Source organism: Pleurodeles waltl, chromosome 7 (assembly GCF_031143425.1).
Source record: "Pleurodeles waltl isolate 20211129_DDA chromosome 7, aPleWal1.hap1.20221129, whole genome shotgun sequence".
NCBI lineage: Eukaryota > Metazoa > Chordata > Amphibia > Caudata > Salamandridae > Pleurodeles > Pleurodeles waltl.
In genome coordinates this window covers 4,260,457-4,278,837 of record NC_090446.1, presented here as the reverse complement: position 1 = coordinate 4,278,837, position 18,381 = coordinate 4,260,457, and the positions used below count along the sequence as shown (strand labels likewise).

Sequence of the window (18,381 nt, the reverse complement as noted above, 5' to 3'; positions counted from 1 at the left end):
CCTCAGTAGGCCCACAACAATCAACCCCAACCTCCCTCACTCCAATCTACCTCAGTCAACCCCACCCCAATACACCACTCCCCAGTTTACCCCACCCTAATCTACACCACGCCAATCCAAACTGCCATTCTACCCCACCCCAATCACCCCATCTACCCCACCCCAATCTACACCACCCAATCTACCCCTCTCCACTTTACCCCATCTACCTTACTCTATTGTTCCACACTCCAGTTTCTCCCAATCAGCCCCTCTGCAGTCTACCCGGGTACATGTTATAATAAATGCAGTACTGGTGCCAGTTTAGTTTTATCATTCTGAGTTGTTTAATACCAAACAACCCAGGGATCAGAGTGGCCATCGGGTAGCTGGGAAACTCGTGTTGACCAGTGTCCAGCACATGTATTTTAATGCCTGCTCTGTTCACTCACTATGTCCCAGGTTTGGCAAGGACACAGTGGGAGCATATTGCTCATGCAATTATGCCCTCACATATCGTATGGTGCACCCTGCCTTAGCGCTGGAAGGCCTGCCAGAGGGATGTCTTCTCCGTAGTGTATGCGGTGTATGGTGCACAGGGCACACAGGTGGTGTGCAATGTCGAGTTTGTGTTGGTTTGCACCAGGACACTCAGCCTGCAATGGCAGTGCTGGGTGTATCAGGATGCATGGCCCGAGAGGGTGGCACAACCAGTGCTGCTGCCCTTAGGGGCCTACCATTATTACCCCATGCAATGGGGATCTAAGTACTTTTTACTAGGGACTTATAGTGGTAGTTAAAGGTGTATCCAATTACCTTTACAATGTTTTAGGGAAAGAACACTGGCACTGGGAACCCGGTTAGCAGGATCCCAGTGCACTCCAGTCCAAGTTGCATCCAGAAGCCAGGCAAAAAGTGTGGGGGTGGGGGGGGGGCACTGCAACAAAGTGCCTGTTTCCCACAACCACCCAAATTTTCCTTACTCCAGTCTACCTCAATATGCCCACACCAATCTACCCCAACCTACCCTACTTCAATCTACCTCAGCCAACCCCACCCCTGTACATCACACTCCAGTTTACTCCACCATAATCTACACCACCCCAATTTACTCATCCCAGCTTACCCCAATACAAACTACCAATCTAGCCGACCCCAATCTACTTCACTCAGTATACCCCTCTTCAGTCTTCCGCCTCTACCTTACTGTGTTCTATCACACTCCAGTTTACCCCAGTGAACCCACTGCAATCTACCCCAGTCTACCTCACTACAATCTACCCCTCTACAATCTACCCCTTTACAATCTACTCCACTCCTATTTACCCAAACCTACCCCAATCCAATTTGCCCAAATCTACCCCACTCCTATCTTCCTCAGTCTACCCACTCCAGTCTTCCCCACTCCAACTACTCCAGTCTCTAGTCTTCCCACTACAGTGTAACTCAAGCTACACCACTACAATCTGCCCCATTCTGCCCCAGTTTACCCCAATGTACCCATTCCAATCTACCCCACTCCAGGCCTACTCCAGCCAACCTACTGACTCTAATCTACCCCACCCAGTCTACCCACCCAGTCTATCCCACTCCAGATTACCCCTCTTCAATGTACCTCATCCTACTCCACTCCAATCAACCACACTCCAATCTACCCCTCTACTGTTTACCCCATCCAAAAGTACCCCACCCAATTTGCCCCTTTCTAAGCTACCCACACCAATCTACCCCACCCCAGTCAACCCCAGCTTCCCCAAATCTACCCCAATCTGCACCAACATACTCCATCCGATCTGCTCCAATCTATCCCCACACCAATCTACCGAGCCCAATGTACCCCACCCCAATCTACCCCAACCTACCCCACCCTAATCTACCCACCACACTTCACCGACATTAAGCCGTGCTGTACAGCAGCCACAGTGGGGTACAACATGGCTAAAACAACAATAATTTAGATCCTTTTTACAAAGCCACAGGGGATAGGGTTCAGCCAAACCAATACAAAGGTTTTTCTCCGGACTTATTAAAATCCAATATTTCGCTATGAGTCTGCCTAATTATCAACCTAAGACCAACAGATATTACTTCAGTATCAAAAGTAACCAATTATGCTCCAACCACAATATTAAGAATTTCCTAAGTATTTAATAAAATACACATAAAATACTATTAACTTTTGTTAATATAATTGATAATTCATGGATCTGCATACATCATCCAGAAAGTTTAGTCCACAAATTACATAAAAAACAACTGTACCTCCAAAGATGCTGCTGGGAGTGCCGCGTGATGTCGGGTGCGGCCCTGCGACAAATACTGATAAGCTTGATCTCCAAAAGAGAATGCACGCTCATTCGATGTCAGGGAAGATGAAGTCTTTATTTAATTGATTCCAACCCCTGCAACGCATTTTGGCATGCAGCCTTGTTAACACAGGGGGGTGTGTGTCTTACCATATCTTATATACCATAGTGAACCTTGAGGGAAGCGGCGGACTATCAGGGTGCAACCCGGTAAACAAGCCAGGTCAAATACTGCCATCTTAGAATGTGCCCTGGTCTTCAGAATATCAGTAATAAAACACATAAACCAGTTTCTCAATAGCATACTTATGATACAAACATATAGAAAAGAAAATTACTAGTAAACATATATATTTTGATACAGTTCTGATACTGTTGTAGCATTAGTAAGTATATTACGTATGTGTCCATATAATTAAATGGGACACCGCATATCCAGATAAACATGAATGACTCCTAAACTACATGGCATGGAAATGATAATATATAAACACATGTTCACAAACTCAAAATTCAATGATTAAACAAATAAAACCCAAGTGGACCTAGAAGTGTCAACCTAATCAGTCATAGAATAAAAGTACATTACCTAATAGATGCGTGTCTCTAATGGCTAGAGGATAAACAAACCAGGAAGGCCAGAAACATAGCCCAAGTGTACCAATGTTATCAATCTCCATGCCCTATGCCAATGGACTAGAACATATACAGATAGAGTACATTTCATGTATAGCTTCTACTTTTGATGGAATTTAGTAATACAAAACCCCATGTAACATTGAAACTCTAGTCTGTCGTAATATATATATATAAAAGTGAAGTATCCCCCAAGTGCACTTGTGCAGCGGAAGAAAAGGGTAGGGTGCCCCAGCCGGAGCATCCTCGAGCCCAGCGTCCTAGACAAGAGACCATTCATATCCTACTAAAACTTAAAAAGGTTACACATAGAAAAAGGGGGCTTTGTACATTTAAAATGCTATATACAGTTTACAGTAAGCATGAACTCAATAGTAGTGACCACTGAAGTTAGTTTTCCTCCATCTCTTTAAGTGGAGATGTAGCTCTTCATCCGTGTTAAGACCACATAGGACCTTAGTGTTGTGCTCAATAGTGTATCTTGATTCCTGTTTACTTAGGACGGCACTCCGATCACCACCCCGAGGATTTGGCCTGATTTGATCTACCCCATTGAATCTCAGCTAATTTCTGTCTCCAGAATGATGCATAGCAAAATGTTGGGCTACTGGGTAATGGTCATCATGATTCCCGATGGGTCTTGCATGCTGTAATACTCTCTTCCATACCAGTTGTATGGTACTGCAAAGTGCACTAAAGTTCCCCAAAGGACATAGAAGTCGTGATAGGGGAATTTTGCAGGAAAGACACAAACCAGCAATGCAACAACGATGGATTTCCAGTCGAGGGTACCTGTGGAACAAGGGGACCAAGTCCAAAAGTCACAAGCAAGTCGGAGATGGGCAGATGCCCAGGAAATGCCAGCTGTGGGTGCAAAGATGCTGCTACTGGTCAGTAGAAGCGTAGGTTTCTGCAAGAACGACAAGGGCTAGAGACTTCCCCTTTGGTGGACGGATCCCCCACGCCATGGAGAGTTGTGCAGAAGTGTTTTCCCGCCGAAAGACCGCCAACAAGCCTTGCTAGCTGCAAATCGTGCGGTTAGTGTTTTTGGATGCTGCTGTGGCCTAGGAGGGACCAGGATGTCGCCAATTGTGTCAGGGGACAGAGGGGGCGTCGAGCAAGACAAGGAGCCCTCTCAGCAGCAGGCAGCACCCGCAGAAGTGCCAGAAACAGGCACTACGAGGATGCGTGAAACGGTGCTCACCCGAAGTCGCACAAAGGAGTCCCACGTCGCCGGAGAACAACTCAGGAGGTCGTGCAATGCAGGTTAGAGTGCCGTGGACCCAGGCTGGACTGTGCACAAAGGATTTCCGCCGGAAGTGCACGGAGGCCGGAGTAGCTGCAAAAGTCGCGGTTCCCAGCAATGCAGTCTGGCGTGGGGAGGCAAGGACTTACCTCCACCAAACTTGGACTGAAGAGTCACTGGACTGTGGGAGTCACTTGGACAGAGTTGCTGGATTCAAGGGACCTCGCTCGTCGTGCTGAGAGGAGACCCAAGGTACCGGTGATGCAGTTCTTTGGTGCCTGCGGTTGCAGGGGGACGATTCCGTCGACCCACGGGAGATTTCTTCGGAGCTTCTAGTGCAGAGAGGAGGCAGACTACCCCCACAGCATGCACCACCAGGAAAGCAGTCGAGAAGGCGGCTGGATCAGCGTTAGAGTTGCAGCAGTCGTCTTTGCTACTATGTTGCAGTTTTGCAGGCTTCCAGCGCGTCAGCAGTCGATTCCTTGGCAGAAGGTGAAGAGACAGATGCAGAGGAACTCGGATGAGCTCTTGCATTCGTTATCTGAAGTTTCCCCAGAGACAGAGACCCTAAATAGCCAGAAAAGAGGGTTTGGCTACTTAGGAGAGAGGATAGGCTAGCAACACCTGAAGGAGCCTATCAGGAGGAGTCTCTGACGTCACCTGATGGCACTGGCCACTCAGAGCAGTCCAGTGTGCCAGCAGCACCTCTGTTTCCAAGATGGCAGAGGTCTGGAGCACACTGGAGGAGCTCTGGGCACCTCCCAGGGGAGGTACAGGTCAGGGGAGTGGTCACTCCCCTTTCCTTTGTCCAGTTTCGCGCCAGAGCAGGGCTAAGGGGTCCCTGAACCGGTGTAGACTGGCTTATGCAGAAATGGGCACCAAATGTGCCCATGAAAGCATTTCCAGAGGCTGGGGGAGGCTACTCCTCCCCTGCCTTCACACCATTTTCCAAAGGGAGAGGGTGTAACACCCTCTCTCAGAGGAAGTCCTTTGTTCTGCCATCCTGGGCCAGCCCTGACTGGACCCCAGGAGGGCAGAAACCTGTCTGAGGGGTTGGCAGCAGCAGCTGCAGTGAAACCCCGGGAAAGGCAGTTTGGCAGTACCAGGGTCTGTGCTACAGACCACTGGGATCATGGGAGTGTGCCAACTATGCCAGGATGGTATAGAGGGGGCAATTCCATGATCATAGACATGTTACATGGCCATATTCGGAGTTACCATTGTGAAGCTACATATAGGTAGTGACCTATATGTAGTGCACGCGTGTAATGGTGTCCCCGCGCTCACAAAGTCTGGGGAATTGGCCCTGAACAATGTGGGGGCACCTTGGCTAGTGCCAGGGTGCCCTCACACTAAGTAACTTTGCACCTAACCTTTACCAGGTAAAGGTTAGACATATAGGTGACTTATAAGTTACTTAAGTGCAGTGTAAAATGGCTGTGAAATAACGTGGACGTTATTTCACTCAGGCTGCAGTGGCAGGCCTGTGTAAGAATTGTCAGAGCTCCCTATGGGTGGCAAAAGAAATGCTGCAGCCCATAGGGATCTCCTGGAACCCCAATACCCTGGGTACCTCAGTACCATATACTAGGGAATTATAAGGGTGTTCCAGTAAGCCAATATAAATTGGTAAAATTGGTCACTAGCCTGTTAGTGACAATTTGAAAGAAATGAGAGAGCATAACCACTGAGGTTCTGATTAGCAGAGCCTCAGTGAGACAGTTAGGCATCACACAGGGAACACATACCTATAGGTCACAAACTTATGAGCACTGGGGTCCTGACTAGCAGGGTCCCAGTGACACATAACAAACATACTGAAAACATAGGGTTTTCACTATGAGCACTGGGCCCTGGCTAGCAGGATCCCAGTGAGACAGTGAAAACACCCTGACATACACTCACAAACAGGCCAAAAGTGGGGGTAACAAGGCTAGAAAGAGGGTACTTTCTCACCCCCCCCCCCCCAAACGAAGGACAATAAGGCTAACCTTGGCCAGTTGAGACTTTATTGTCTAAGTGGTGATAAGTAGAGAGTAGCTCTGCAATAGACTGGTTACTCCCTTTATCATCCACTATATGGTTACTTCCCTGTGGGGATGTAAACCACCCTGTTTGAAGTTTTTTAGCTAAGCAACAATGTGAAGATGTATTTTCAGAGTTTCTATCAGTAAGTTTTAGTTTAGAGCAGTGGGAATTGTCCACTGAACCTATTTGTAGTGATGGAAATGCCAGACAGGGATGCTGTCTCAGAAAAGCCATAGCTGGGCAAAAACTTTGTCCATATGGCTGGAAGAGAGAACAGGGATGCTGTTTCTTTTGAGTTGGAGCAGGGCAGGGATGCTGTCCTATGAGCTCCACACTAGGGCAGGGATGCTGTCCTAAGTGTTGTGAGGCAGTGCAGAGTTTCTGCACTAAAGTTTCTCTGGGAGGGTTGGAGGGATGCTCCATGTTAACTAAAATGGTGCTCTTTTTCTCACCAATGTTAGTTATCCCACAGAGAGGTACTTCTACCTCAGGGAGTACAGCTTTGCCAGCTGATGCTTCCCTTGGAACAGGTGCCACCCCAGGAGAGGTTTCTCCCACCACAGGAATGGTATCCTGAATGGCAGGGTGGTTAGGGGATACTGTGATGCCCTTTTTACCTGTTGATGGAGAGGGATCCTGAGTTTTCAGGCCTTCTCTCCTTTGCTTTTTCATTTCAGTAGAAATGAGAGGGAACAATTCCTCTGGGATGTCCAGCATGGCTGCATGGGCATAAAACTCTACATCAGCCCAACCTGAGGCCTCTAGGTCATTACCTAAGAGACAGTCCACAGGTAAGCTAGGTGATACCACCACCTGCTTAGGGCCAGTAACTCCACCCCAACTAAACTGAATTATAGCTAAGGGAAGCAACTTAGTGGAGTTATGGACATCAATAATTTTATACTGTTGTCCAATGATGTGTTGTTCAGGAGCCACTAGGTTTTCAGTCACCAAAGTGATACTGGCACCTGTGTCCCTGTAGGCCAAGGCCTCAACACCATTTATTGAAACTGTCTGCCTGTACTTATCCATTGTAAGGGGACAAGCAGCCAGTGTGGCAAGGCCAATGCCACTAGGTGTGACAGAAACTGTCTTGGGACTGACTACCCCAGTTTCTACTATGGACCCATAAGTGAACCCAACTACACCCTTAACTTGACTGTTGTCAGCAGTCCCACCACTAGTACCACTACTGCTAGGGGCACTAGAGCTTGATGTATTAGTGGTGGTAGGCTCAGGGGGTTTACCTGGACAGGACTTATCCCCTGGCCTATGGCCTCTGTTTTTACACACAAAGCACCAAGGCTTTTTAAATTGTGTAGGTTGAGAAGAAGAGGAAGAATTAGTTTTATCCCCACCCCCTGAAGAGTGTTTAAGATTTGAAGTGGGATCTTTGGTTTTACCCTTATCGCCATGCTTATCTTGAGATTTTTCACCATCTTTCTTCTTATTGTTCTCTTTGTCACCCCCTGTATGAACTTTTCTGTTCATCCTTGTTCTGACCCATTTGTCTGCCTTCTTTCCCAATTCTTGGGGAGAGGTCAGATCAGAGTCCACCAGGTACTGGTGCAACAAATCAGACACACAATTATTAAGAATATGCTCTCTCAGGATCAAGTTATACAGGCTGTCATAATCAGTAACTTTACTGCCATGTAACCACCCCTCCAAGGCCTTCACTGAATGGTCAATGAAATCAACCCAGTCTTGTGAAGACTCCTTTTTGGTCTCTCTGAACTTTATCCTGTATTGTTCAGTGGTTAAGCCATAACCATCCAGGAGTGCATTCTTAAGAACTTTGTAATCATTGGCTTCACTTTCTTTCACAGTAAGGAGCCTATCCCTACCTTTTCCACTAAATGATAGCCATAGGATAGCAGCCCACTGCCTTTGAGGGACATCCTGTACAGCACAGGCCCTCTCAAGTGCAGCAAACCACTTGTTAATGTCATCCCCCTCCTTATAAGGGGGAACTATCTTGTGCAGATTCCTGGAATCATTCTCTTTTGCAAGATGACTATGGGGAATACTGCTGCTGCCACCATGGGTTTCTAAACCCAACTTCTGTCTCTCCTTCTCTACTTCTAAGGTCTGTCTATCCAAATCCAGCTGTTGCTTCTTGAGCTTCAGTCTGGTTTGTTCCACTCTCAATCTATTGAGCTCCCTTTCTAACAATCTGTCATCAGGGTGGGTGGGAGGGACATGCCTTGAAACAGAAGTATGGTGAGAATGGACAGAAGGAGACCTATCCCTTACAGAAGGCACCCTAACAGCTTGGTTAACAGAAACATCAGTTCTACTGTGGTGAGAATGAATGCTCTTGCTATGATGTGAGACAACACTATCTGTATGGTGTGACTCTACATCAGTACCAACTATGCTAGACTGTCTAGTAATGGGCAGGCTAGGAAGTTTCTTTCCTGAATCTTTTCCTAGGGGGGTCCCTGGATCAGATTGGGAACCATTAGCTGCTTTTTCAACAGATGGGGCCCTTCTGGCCTTATCTTGTTCTCTAAGCATGTTAAGCAATAATTCCAAGGAAGGATTCTTCCCTACACTCAAACCTCTTACTACACAGAGACTCCTTGCTCCTTTCCAGCTAAGGTGGTCATATGCAAGTTTGGACAGATCAACATTTTGGCCTGTGCCAGACATTTTAGAAAGAGTTTAAGTGACAGAAAAAGTGAGAAAAAGTTTTTAGAGCTTTTAGAAAGACAGAAAAAAACTTTTTAACCTTTTAAGAACTTTTAGAAAGTTTAGAAGTACTTTTCAGCACTTTAGAAAAGAGTGAAAAGAGGAAATGCAAAACTTTTTGGTTATGTGTACATACACTGAGCTTGTTTTGTATATTTTTCTCTTATGAAAAGTACAATGACAAGAGTGGTAAGTAGTCTCAAAGCACTTATCCCACCGCTGCTCAACCAATGTAGGAGGCTGGACTGGCTTGTAGTGAGTACCAAGGGGTACTTACACCTTGCACCAGGCCCAGTTATCCCTTATTAGTGTATAGGGTGTCTAGCAGCATAGGCTGATAGATAATGGTAGCTTAGCAGAGCAGCTTAGGCTGAACTAGGAGACAAGTGAAGCTCCTACAGTACCACTAGTGTCATATGCACAATATCATAAGAAAACACAATACACAGATATACTAAAAATAAAGGTACTTTATTTTTATGACAATATGCCAAAAGTATATCAGTGAGTACCCTCAGTATGAGGATAGCAAATATACACAAGATATATGTACACAATACCAAAATATGCAGTAATAGTATTAGAAAACAGTGCAAACAATGTATAGTTACAATAGGATGCAATGGGGACACATAGGGATAGGGGCAACACAAACCATATACTCCAAAAGTGGAATGCGAACCACGAATGGACCCCAAACCTATGTGACCTTGTAGAGGGTCGCTGGGACTATTAGAAAATAGTAAGGGTTAGAAAAATAGCCCACCCCAAGACCCTGAAAAGTGAGTGCAAAGTGCACTAAAGTTCCCCAAAGGACATAGAAGTCGTGATAGGGGAATTCTGCAGGAAAGACACAAACCAGCAATGCAACAACGATGGATTTCCAGTCGAGGGTACCTGTGGAACAAGGGGACCAAGTCCAAAAGTCACAAACAAGTCGGAGATGGGCAGATGCCCAGGAAATGACAGCTGTGGGTGCAAAGATGCTGCTACTGGTCAGTAGAAGCGTAGGTTTCTGCAAGAACGACAAGGGCTAGAGACTTCCCCTTTGATGGACGGATCCCCCACGCCGTGGAGAGTCGTGCAGAAGTGTTTTCCCGCCGAAAGACCGCCAACAAGCCTTGCTAGCTGCAAATCGTGCGGTTAGTGTTTTTGGATGCTGCTGTGGTCCAGGAGGGACCAGGATGTCGCCAATTGCGTCAGGGGACAGAGGGGGCGTCGAGCAAGACAAGGAGCCCTCTCAGCAGCAGGCAGCACCTGCAGAAGTGCCAGAAACAGGCACTACGAGGATGCGTGAAACGGTGCTCACCCGAAGTCGCACAAAGGAGTCCCACGTCGCCGGAGAACAACTCAGGAGGTCGTGCAATGCAGGTTAGAGTGCCGTGGACGCAGGCTGGACTGTGCACAAAGGATTTCCGCCGGAAGTGCACGGAGGCCATAGTAGCTGCAAAAGTCGTGGTTCCCAGCAATGCAGTCTGGCGTGGGGAGGCAAGGACTTACCTCCACCAAACTTGGACTGAAGAGTCACTGGACTGTGGGAGTCACTTGGACAGAGTTGCTGGATTCAAGGGACCTCGCTCGTCGTGCTGAGAGGAGACCCAAGGTACCGGTGATGCAGTTCTTTGGTGCCTGCGGTTGCAGGGGGACGATTCCGTCGACCCACAGGAGATTTCTTCGGAGCTTCTAGTGCAGAGAGGAGGCAGACTACCCCCACAGCATGATCCACCAGGAAAGCAGTCGAGAAGGCGGCTGGATCAGCGTTACAGAGTTGCAGTAGTCGTCTTTGCTACTATGTTGCAGTTTTGCAGGCTTCCAGCGCGGTCAGCAGTCGATTCCTTGGCAGAAGGTGAAGAGAGAGATGCAGAGGAACTCGGATGAGCTCTTGCATTCGTTATCTAAGGAATCCCAAGAGACAGAGACCCTAAATAGCCAGAAAAGAGGGTTTGGCTACCTAGGAGAGAGGATAGGCTAGCAACACCTGAAGGAGCCTATCAGGAAGAGTCTCTGACGTCACCTGATGGCACTGGCCACTCAGAGCAGTCCAGTGTGCCAGCAGCACCTCTGTTTCCAAGATGGCAGAGGTCTGGAGCACACTGGAGGAGCTCTGGGCACCTCCCAGGGGAGGTACAGGTCAGGGGAGTGGTCACTCCCCTTTCCTTTGTCCAGTTTCGCGCCAGAGCAGGGCTAAGGGGTCCCTGAACCGGTGTAGACTGGCTTATGCAGAAATGGGCACCAAATGTGCCCATGAAAGCATTTCCAGAGGCTGGGGGAGGCTACTCCTCCCCTGCCTTCACACCATTTTCCAAAGGGAGAGGGTGTAACACCCTCTCTCAGAGGAAGTCCTTTGTTCTGCCATCCTGGGCCAGGCCTGGCTGGACCCCAGGAGGGCAGAAGCCTGTCTGAGGGGTTGGCAGCAGCAGCAGCTGCAGTGAAACCCCGGGAAAGGCAGTTTGGCAGTACCAGGGTCTGTGCTACAGACCACTGGGATCATGGGATTGTGCCAACTATGCCAGGATGGTATAGAGGGGGCAATTCCATGATCATAGACATGTTACATGGCCATATTCGGAGTTACCATTGTGAAGCTACATATAGGTAGTGACCTATATGTAGTGCACGCGTGTAATGGTGTCCCCGCACTCACAAAGTCCGGGGAATTGGCCCTGAACAATGTGGGGGCACCTTGGCTAGTGCCAGGGTGCCCTCACACTAAGTAACTTTGCACCTAACCTTTACCAGGTAAAGGTTAGACATATAGGTGACTTATAAGTTACTTAAGTGCAGTGTAAAATGGCTGTGAAATAACGTGGACGTTATTTCACTCAGGCTGCAGTGGCAGGCCTGTGTAAGAATTGTCAGAGCTCCCTATGGGTGGCAAAAGAAATGCTGCAGTCCATAGGGATCTCATGGAACCCCAATACCCTGGGTACCTCAGTACCATATACTAGGGAATTATAAGGGTGTTCCAGTAAGCCAATATAAATTGGTAAAATTGGTCACTAGCCTGTTAGTGACAATTTGAAAGAAATGAGAGAGCATAACCACTGAGGTTCTGATTAGCAGAGCCTCAGTGAGACAGTTAGGCATCACACAGGGAACACATACCTATAGGTCACAAACTTATGAGCACTGGGGTCCTGACTAGCAGGGTCCCAGTGACACATAACAAACATACTGAAAACATAGGGTTTTCACTATGAGCACTGGGCCCTGGCTAGCAGGATCCCAGTGAGACAGTGAAAACACCCTGACATACACTCACAAACAGGCCAAAAGTGGGGGTAACAAGGCTAGAAAGAGGGTACTTTCTCACAATGCTTTACACTTGCCACAGATGTAAAAACCACGCAGTGACCTGCTCAATACAAGCTGTTTCAGAATTTCAGTACAAATGTCTGTCTTCACCGGTATATCTCTAAGCGATCTAGCTCTGCATTAAGTAATTTTGGGTTTGTCTCCCATGCTGTCGCCATTTACTGGGTCATGAAACTGGAGATCCCAGTTTTTCAAAAAGATCTCTTGTATTCCTCTAGACTTGGCATTATATGTTGTGAGTCTAGTCTCACTGTCTTTCCGTCTGGGTGGAGCCTCCCCTTCCCTGTTGGGTCCATACAGGGTCTCAGTTTGAGTGTGAGTTTTAACTCTCTGGACCTCATCAGCTAGTACCCATTCAGGGCTACCAAGCTCAGTAAAGCATTCACTCATAATGGCCATCTCAGTCATCACTGCAATTTCTTCTGGCACTTATTAACTCCCATAAAGGATACTCCATTTTAGCTGATTCGAATTTTTGATATAATTTGGAAGTGATTATATTGTCAACAGTTGCCACCTCTACACCCAGAAACACAATCTGTTTCCTGCTGTAGTTCAAAGTAAATTCCAGATTCGAACAATTCCTATTCAGATGCTCAACAAATTAAATTGCATCTCTTTTATCCCCTTGCCATATTAAAAAGAGGTCATCAATAAACTGCAACCAAAGTACAACCTTTTCCATATCCTGTCTGAACTCGGGTGTGGTGGGCACCTGCTCCTTTCGCCAGCCTATGAAAAGATTTGCATAGCTCGGAGTGAAGCAGGTGCCATCGCCGTCCCTTGTACTTGTTTGTATGGTGCATATTGAAAGAGAAAATATTGTTAGTGAAGCAAAACATCATCGTGTCCAGAAGCATCTGTGTATGTGAGAATAGACTCAGTGGCCTGGCTATTAGGAAATGTTCATAAGCTCTTTTGCCATCCTCATGGCGAATACTTGTGTACAGTGCTTTCACATCAAGGATTATCAGGAGGTAATCAGGCCCCCAATGTATCCCATCAATCCTCCTGAGAAAGTCTCTGGTGTCTGCTATATATGAGTGTCAAGTACTTACAAATGGAATCAAGAAGTGATCAATGTACTTGAAGTATTTTCCAGTAAACTACCAATAGAGGACACTGTCGGTCTCCCAGGGGGATCGGTGGTCGATTTATATATCTTCGGTAGCAGATATATTATAGGTATCTTGGGGTGGAGATTTTTCAAAAACTGATACTCTTCACTTTTAAGGAGACCCGGTTTTTTCTTATATTTGCTCAATTTGTCTCACTATTGTGTAATGGTATCTTTATATTCTGTCATGTAATAGTAATGTACCATTTTTTATCATTTAATTGCTTTTGTGCTTCAGCAGCATTCATATCAAGGGGCATAATTACAATGTCCCCCCTTTGGCTGCTGGTCTGATTATAATACTGTTGTCCTTCACTAAGGATTCCATGGCCGTTCTTTGTGTCCAGGTGATTCTGCTTCTTTTTCTGTTTTTACCCTGCCAATGATTCCTAATGCCAAAAATCACTTTCTCCTGAAAAGCATCAAGAATATCAAAACTTAAGATTGGGGTACATTTAGATTTAGACTTGAAGTGAGTAGGAACACTATGATCATGTACTATGCCCTGTTCTTCCAACACGATTTCAACATCATCATTGTTCATATCATCATCCTGCAATCCGACCAGTGTAGTTAAAAAATCAGTGTCTCTGATGTTAAGACCCTCCAAGGCCGATGGTTGCGCCTCCTGTATCTTCATGTTTTTTGCAGTGTCCATCGTGGATCTTAACTTTTTTTACGTTTAAAACATCTAATATATTTTTTTAAAGACTCTTTTATTGGTCTTACATCTAATAAATCAAGCCATCATTACATTAAAAATGGTAACCATAAGACAAGAGAAAAAACAGGCACTGTCTTTCCGACATTGATGCTTTGCAGAGTCATCATACATGTACTCATGTTTATGTTAACATCATAGGCAATAAGACAATATAATACATTCTGTATTCAACAGTAGTATTTATCCTTTAGGTATTCATCTTGGCTAATCACCATCAACTTCAGCCTTGCTATTATCACCCTTCCTCATCGGACTCAGTTTCCCACTCTGCCCCATCCGACCTTTAAATCTCTGTAATAGAGCCACACATTTCTGAAAGTCTTTCATAGCTTTAGCATCTTGTCTACATTTCCTTAGGCAGAGTTCTTCTGCCACTGACCATTCTGTAACATCCCTCCACCGTCCATCCATGCTAGGGCCCAGTAGACTCATCCAAGTAATAGCCAAGACTAATGTCAGTTGAGTGAACTTGTACGTCATTTTCCTGCCCTTGCATTGCGTAATGTCTCCCAATAGAAATGGTATTGCGTCTTGTGGGATAGTTACATTGCAGCGGTCAAATAGATGATCTATTACTGTGTTCCAAAATTCCATGATCAATGGGCATTGCAATGCTATAAGATGTAAAAATGTTGATGTTTGCTCTGGGCACAGAGGACATTTACTTTGTCTGGCTAGGTCGAGTCTGTGGAGGAGTATCAGTGTAATATTTGTGTGGTGTGAGTAGTTAAAGTGAACTAGTTTGAATCATGCATAACTGGACACTGTACGTCTTAAGGAGCAGGACCTCCTCCATCGATTATCCTCTATGTCTGTTCCTAGATCCGCCTCCCACCCAGCCCTTGCCCCAACTCCACCCTCGGTCCGTCCGCCAACATAGCTTTGTATAAGTGGGAGATCAAATGTTGTGTGCCACCTAGTTCCAGTAAAGTGCGGAAGAAGAGCGAGGAGGGAAGGGGAGTTGGGGGAGTCGGGAACTCAGGCCAGAGGTCTCAGACTATGTCCACGATCCTGGCATACGTGAGCAAATGACGCTCCCTCACTGAAAATGTGTCCTGTGCTGCCTCAAAAGAAATGCCTTATACATGTGAATACATCAGTCCCGGGGGTTACAAAGTTATAATCGCCTGTAGGGCAACATGAAGGACACAAACACAAACCCTCCAGCTCTGTGGATGTTACACTTCTATTTGACGGGCTAATTATATTGTTGCCATTATAGTCCTGCTGTCTTTGCCCCTCTACGTGTTCCCTCGGGGTTGCCTCTGATTCTTTGCTGTGGCCTTTGTTTCCCTTTATTCTGCGTCTGCTGCTGTATACAGTGAACATACTGAAAAGGGTTATTGTGTCCACACAGCGTTTCGGTGGTTTCTTGACCTTTATCCAACCTTCTTCAGGATCAATAACTGAATTAAAACTGGGAGAAAACATAAAATGTATATCTCCATAAAAACAGTTGTTAAACAGATATGTAAACATGTACTGTTGTGCATACAATGTTGTTCTTACTATGATTCTGTAATACATATCACATATTAACCCAAAAAAGGCATGTTTATCAACATGATGTGTATCTAAATTATATATATTTCAAACATCAATAGACATTAAGGGCCTCATTATGACCCTGGCGGCAGAGAACCGCCAGGGCCAACGGGGGCGGGAGCACCGCCGACAGGCCGGCGGTGCTCCCTTGGGCATTCTGACCGCGGCGCTTTGGCCGCGGTCAGAAAGGGAAAACCGGCGGTCTCCCGCCGGTTTTCCACTGCCCCTAAGAATCCTCCAAGGATTCTGACAATCCTTACCGCCATCCTGTTCCTGGCGGCTCGCCCGCCAGGAACAGGATGGCGGTAAGGATTGTCGTGGGGCCCCTGGGGGCCCCTGCAGTGCCCATGCCAATGGCATGGGCACTGCAGGGGCCCCCGTAAGAGGGCCCCGCTAGTATTTCACTGTCTGCGTAGCAGACAGTGAAATACGCGACGGGTGCAGTAGCACCCGTCGCACCTTCCCACTCCGCCGGCTCGATTACGAGCCGGCATCCTCGTGGGAAGGGAGTTTTTCCCTGGGCTGGCGGGCGGTCTTTTGGAGACCGCCCGCCAGCCCAGGGAAAAACTCATAATACCCTCTGCGGTCTTCTGACCGCGGAGCGGTATTATGGAGGGCGGCATCCTGGCGGGCGGCCTCCGCCGCCCGCCAGGGTCGTAATGAGGCCCTATGTTTTTAGGTATGTATTATTCCTTCCCATGTCTAATTGCATACATATTTAATTAACATGCTTAGAGTATATTATCACCATGAACATTCACTAAAGCAATCCTAAGGGACAGTCTTAATTTCCTTCCTTTACATTTTAACTTATTATAACATACTTCTTACCTATTAATACTTTCCAGGAGTGTATACTGTGTACATTGAAGGTGCAGTGCTTTTATTGCCCTTCTCCATTAATAATGCTAGCAGTCTGTTTCTTTTCCAATGAGATAAAAACCTGTGGAAATACAAGGCTTTCATTCACTGTTTTATAATGGTAGAAAATATGTTACTATTTCTATATATCTATATCAGACCTATATATGTCGCTCAAGTATTTAGGACTTAGTTATTTTAAAACATGTAGTGCAGATTTGACATAGGTAAACAAGCTTTAGCAGGTCTACTTTTTCTTTCCAGCCCGAGCAAGACCCCCACTATGGTAATAAAGAGCGTAGGAGTCAGTAAGTTGCTTCTTCAAGCAGCATTTTCAATTACCTGCAAAATGTAAAAATCCATTCTATAGCTCAACTTATGTTACATAAAATCAGTTTTTAATGTACTCTCTACCATAAAAGCATTATGAATCTTCCTAATTGTAGCTCATCACTAAAAATCTTACCTGTCTACTCCATGCGGTTCATACAGTTTATTATATCCACTGGTTTATGAACCAACAAAAAAGTCTTGCAGGTGTCGACACATTGCCCCTTGCTTCTAAAAAACACATAGAAGCTTGCTTTGTTAAATCTATATTAAAAGCCCCCTCTTTGGCTGTCATTTTTGCCTCAGCTGCATTTTAAAATAACAAAGTTTTAAATACTAGGTAAGACCTTGAGTGACATAAACAGATTAATAAATAACATATTGTAATTATTGGTGAAGGACAATAAAAGCACAGCACCTTGAATATACGTGACATAAAATCCTGGAAAGTATTTATGGGCAATAATAATATTATAATAATTTCAAATGTAAAGGAAGGAAATTGTTTTATTGAATACTCATGGTGATGATATAATCTCAGCATTTTAATTAAATGTGTAGGAAATAACACATGGCAAAGAATAATATATTCCTATTGATGCTTGATATATATCTATATATATATAATATAAATAAATATATATTATGTTGCTAATTTTGCGTTTTTTTTTCTTAATATGCGGTTTGTACAAAAGATACATAGTAAGACCAACGTTGTGTGCCTAACCGTACGTGTTTAGATGTCTGTTTAACAACTGGTTTTATATATGTTATATATTTTATATTTTCTCCTAGTTTTAATTCAGTTATTGGTCCTGAAGAAGGTGGGATAAAGGTCAGGAAGCCACTGAAACCGTGCGCGAACACAATAACCTTCCTAGTACTTTGATTGCATGCAGTTGTTTTTTATGTAATTTTTGGACTATACGTTTTGGATGACGTATCCAGGGGCGGTCCACCGCTGTGGCGGAGGAGCGCCGCCCTGCTCCAGCAGCTGCAAAACATTTTTAGAAAAAGCATGACGAACTCAGGTTATCTTGTTTTTACTATAAAAGGGGCGGGACCACGGGCGTCACAGGGACAGTGGGGGATTGCGCATGTATGATAGGCCAGCCGTTGTGGGCCGGCCAAATACACATGCGCACTGTGCTCTCTGAAAGAGCAGACACAGGCTCACAGTCTGCCTGGGAGCGGGTGCTCCCAGCCAATCCTAAGGCTGCTCTGAGCAGCGCCAGAATCGGTGCATGTTCGGCTGCGAGCCTGTGCCTGCAATGCACGATGGACTGGATGGAGTTTTATTTTTATTTTTTATTATTACATTTTTCTGGGGGTTCTCCCCACCCCGCGCTGCCTCGCCCCTTTTCCCTCCGGCGAGCCATGTCTGGATGTATCTAGCCCGATACTTGATCAATTAAATAGACAAATGTTAATAGTTTTATGTGTATTTTATTGGATATTTATGAGATTGTAAATATTGTTGTTGGAGCATAATTGGTTACTTTTGATATAAAAGTTAAACCTGTTGATCATTAAACATCCACATAATGAAGGAATGGAACCTATTAACAAGTCCAGGGGAAATACTTTTGGATTGTTTCAA

The 18,381-nt window shown here is 45.7% G+C and overlaps 1 long non-coding RNA gene and 1 pseudogene across 1 annotated transcript in view; one reads left to right on the top strand and one right to left on the bottom strand.

The window, feature by feature from the left end:
- The window catches only part of LOC138303505 (uncharacterized), a 1,082,407-nt gene that overhangs the window by 470,276 nt on the left and 593,750 nt on the right, over positions 1–18,381 (bottom strand). The window lies entirely within an intron of this gene.
- The window catches only part of LOC138247344 (zinc finger protein 585A pseudogene), a 55,744-nt pseudogene that overhangs the window by 9,333 nt on the left and 28,030 nt on the right, over positions 1–18,381 (top strand).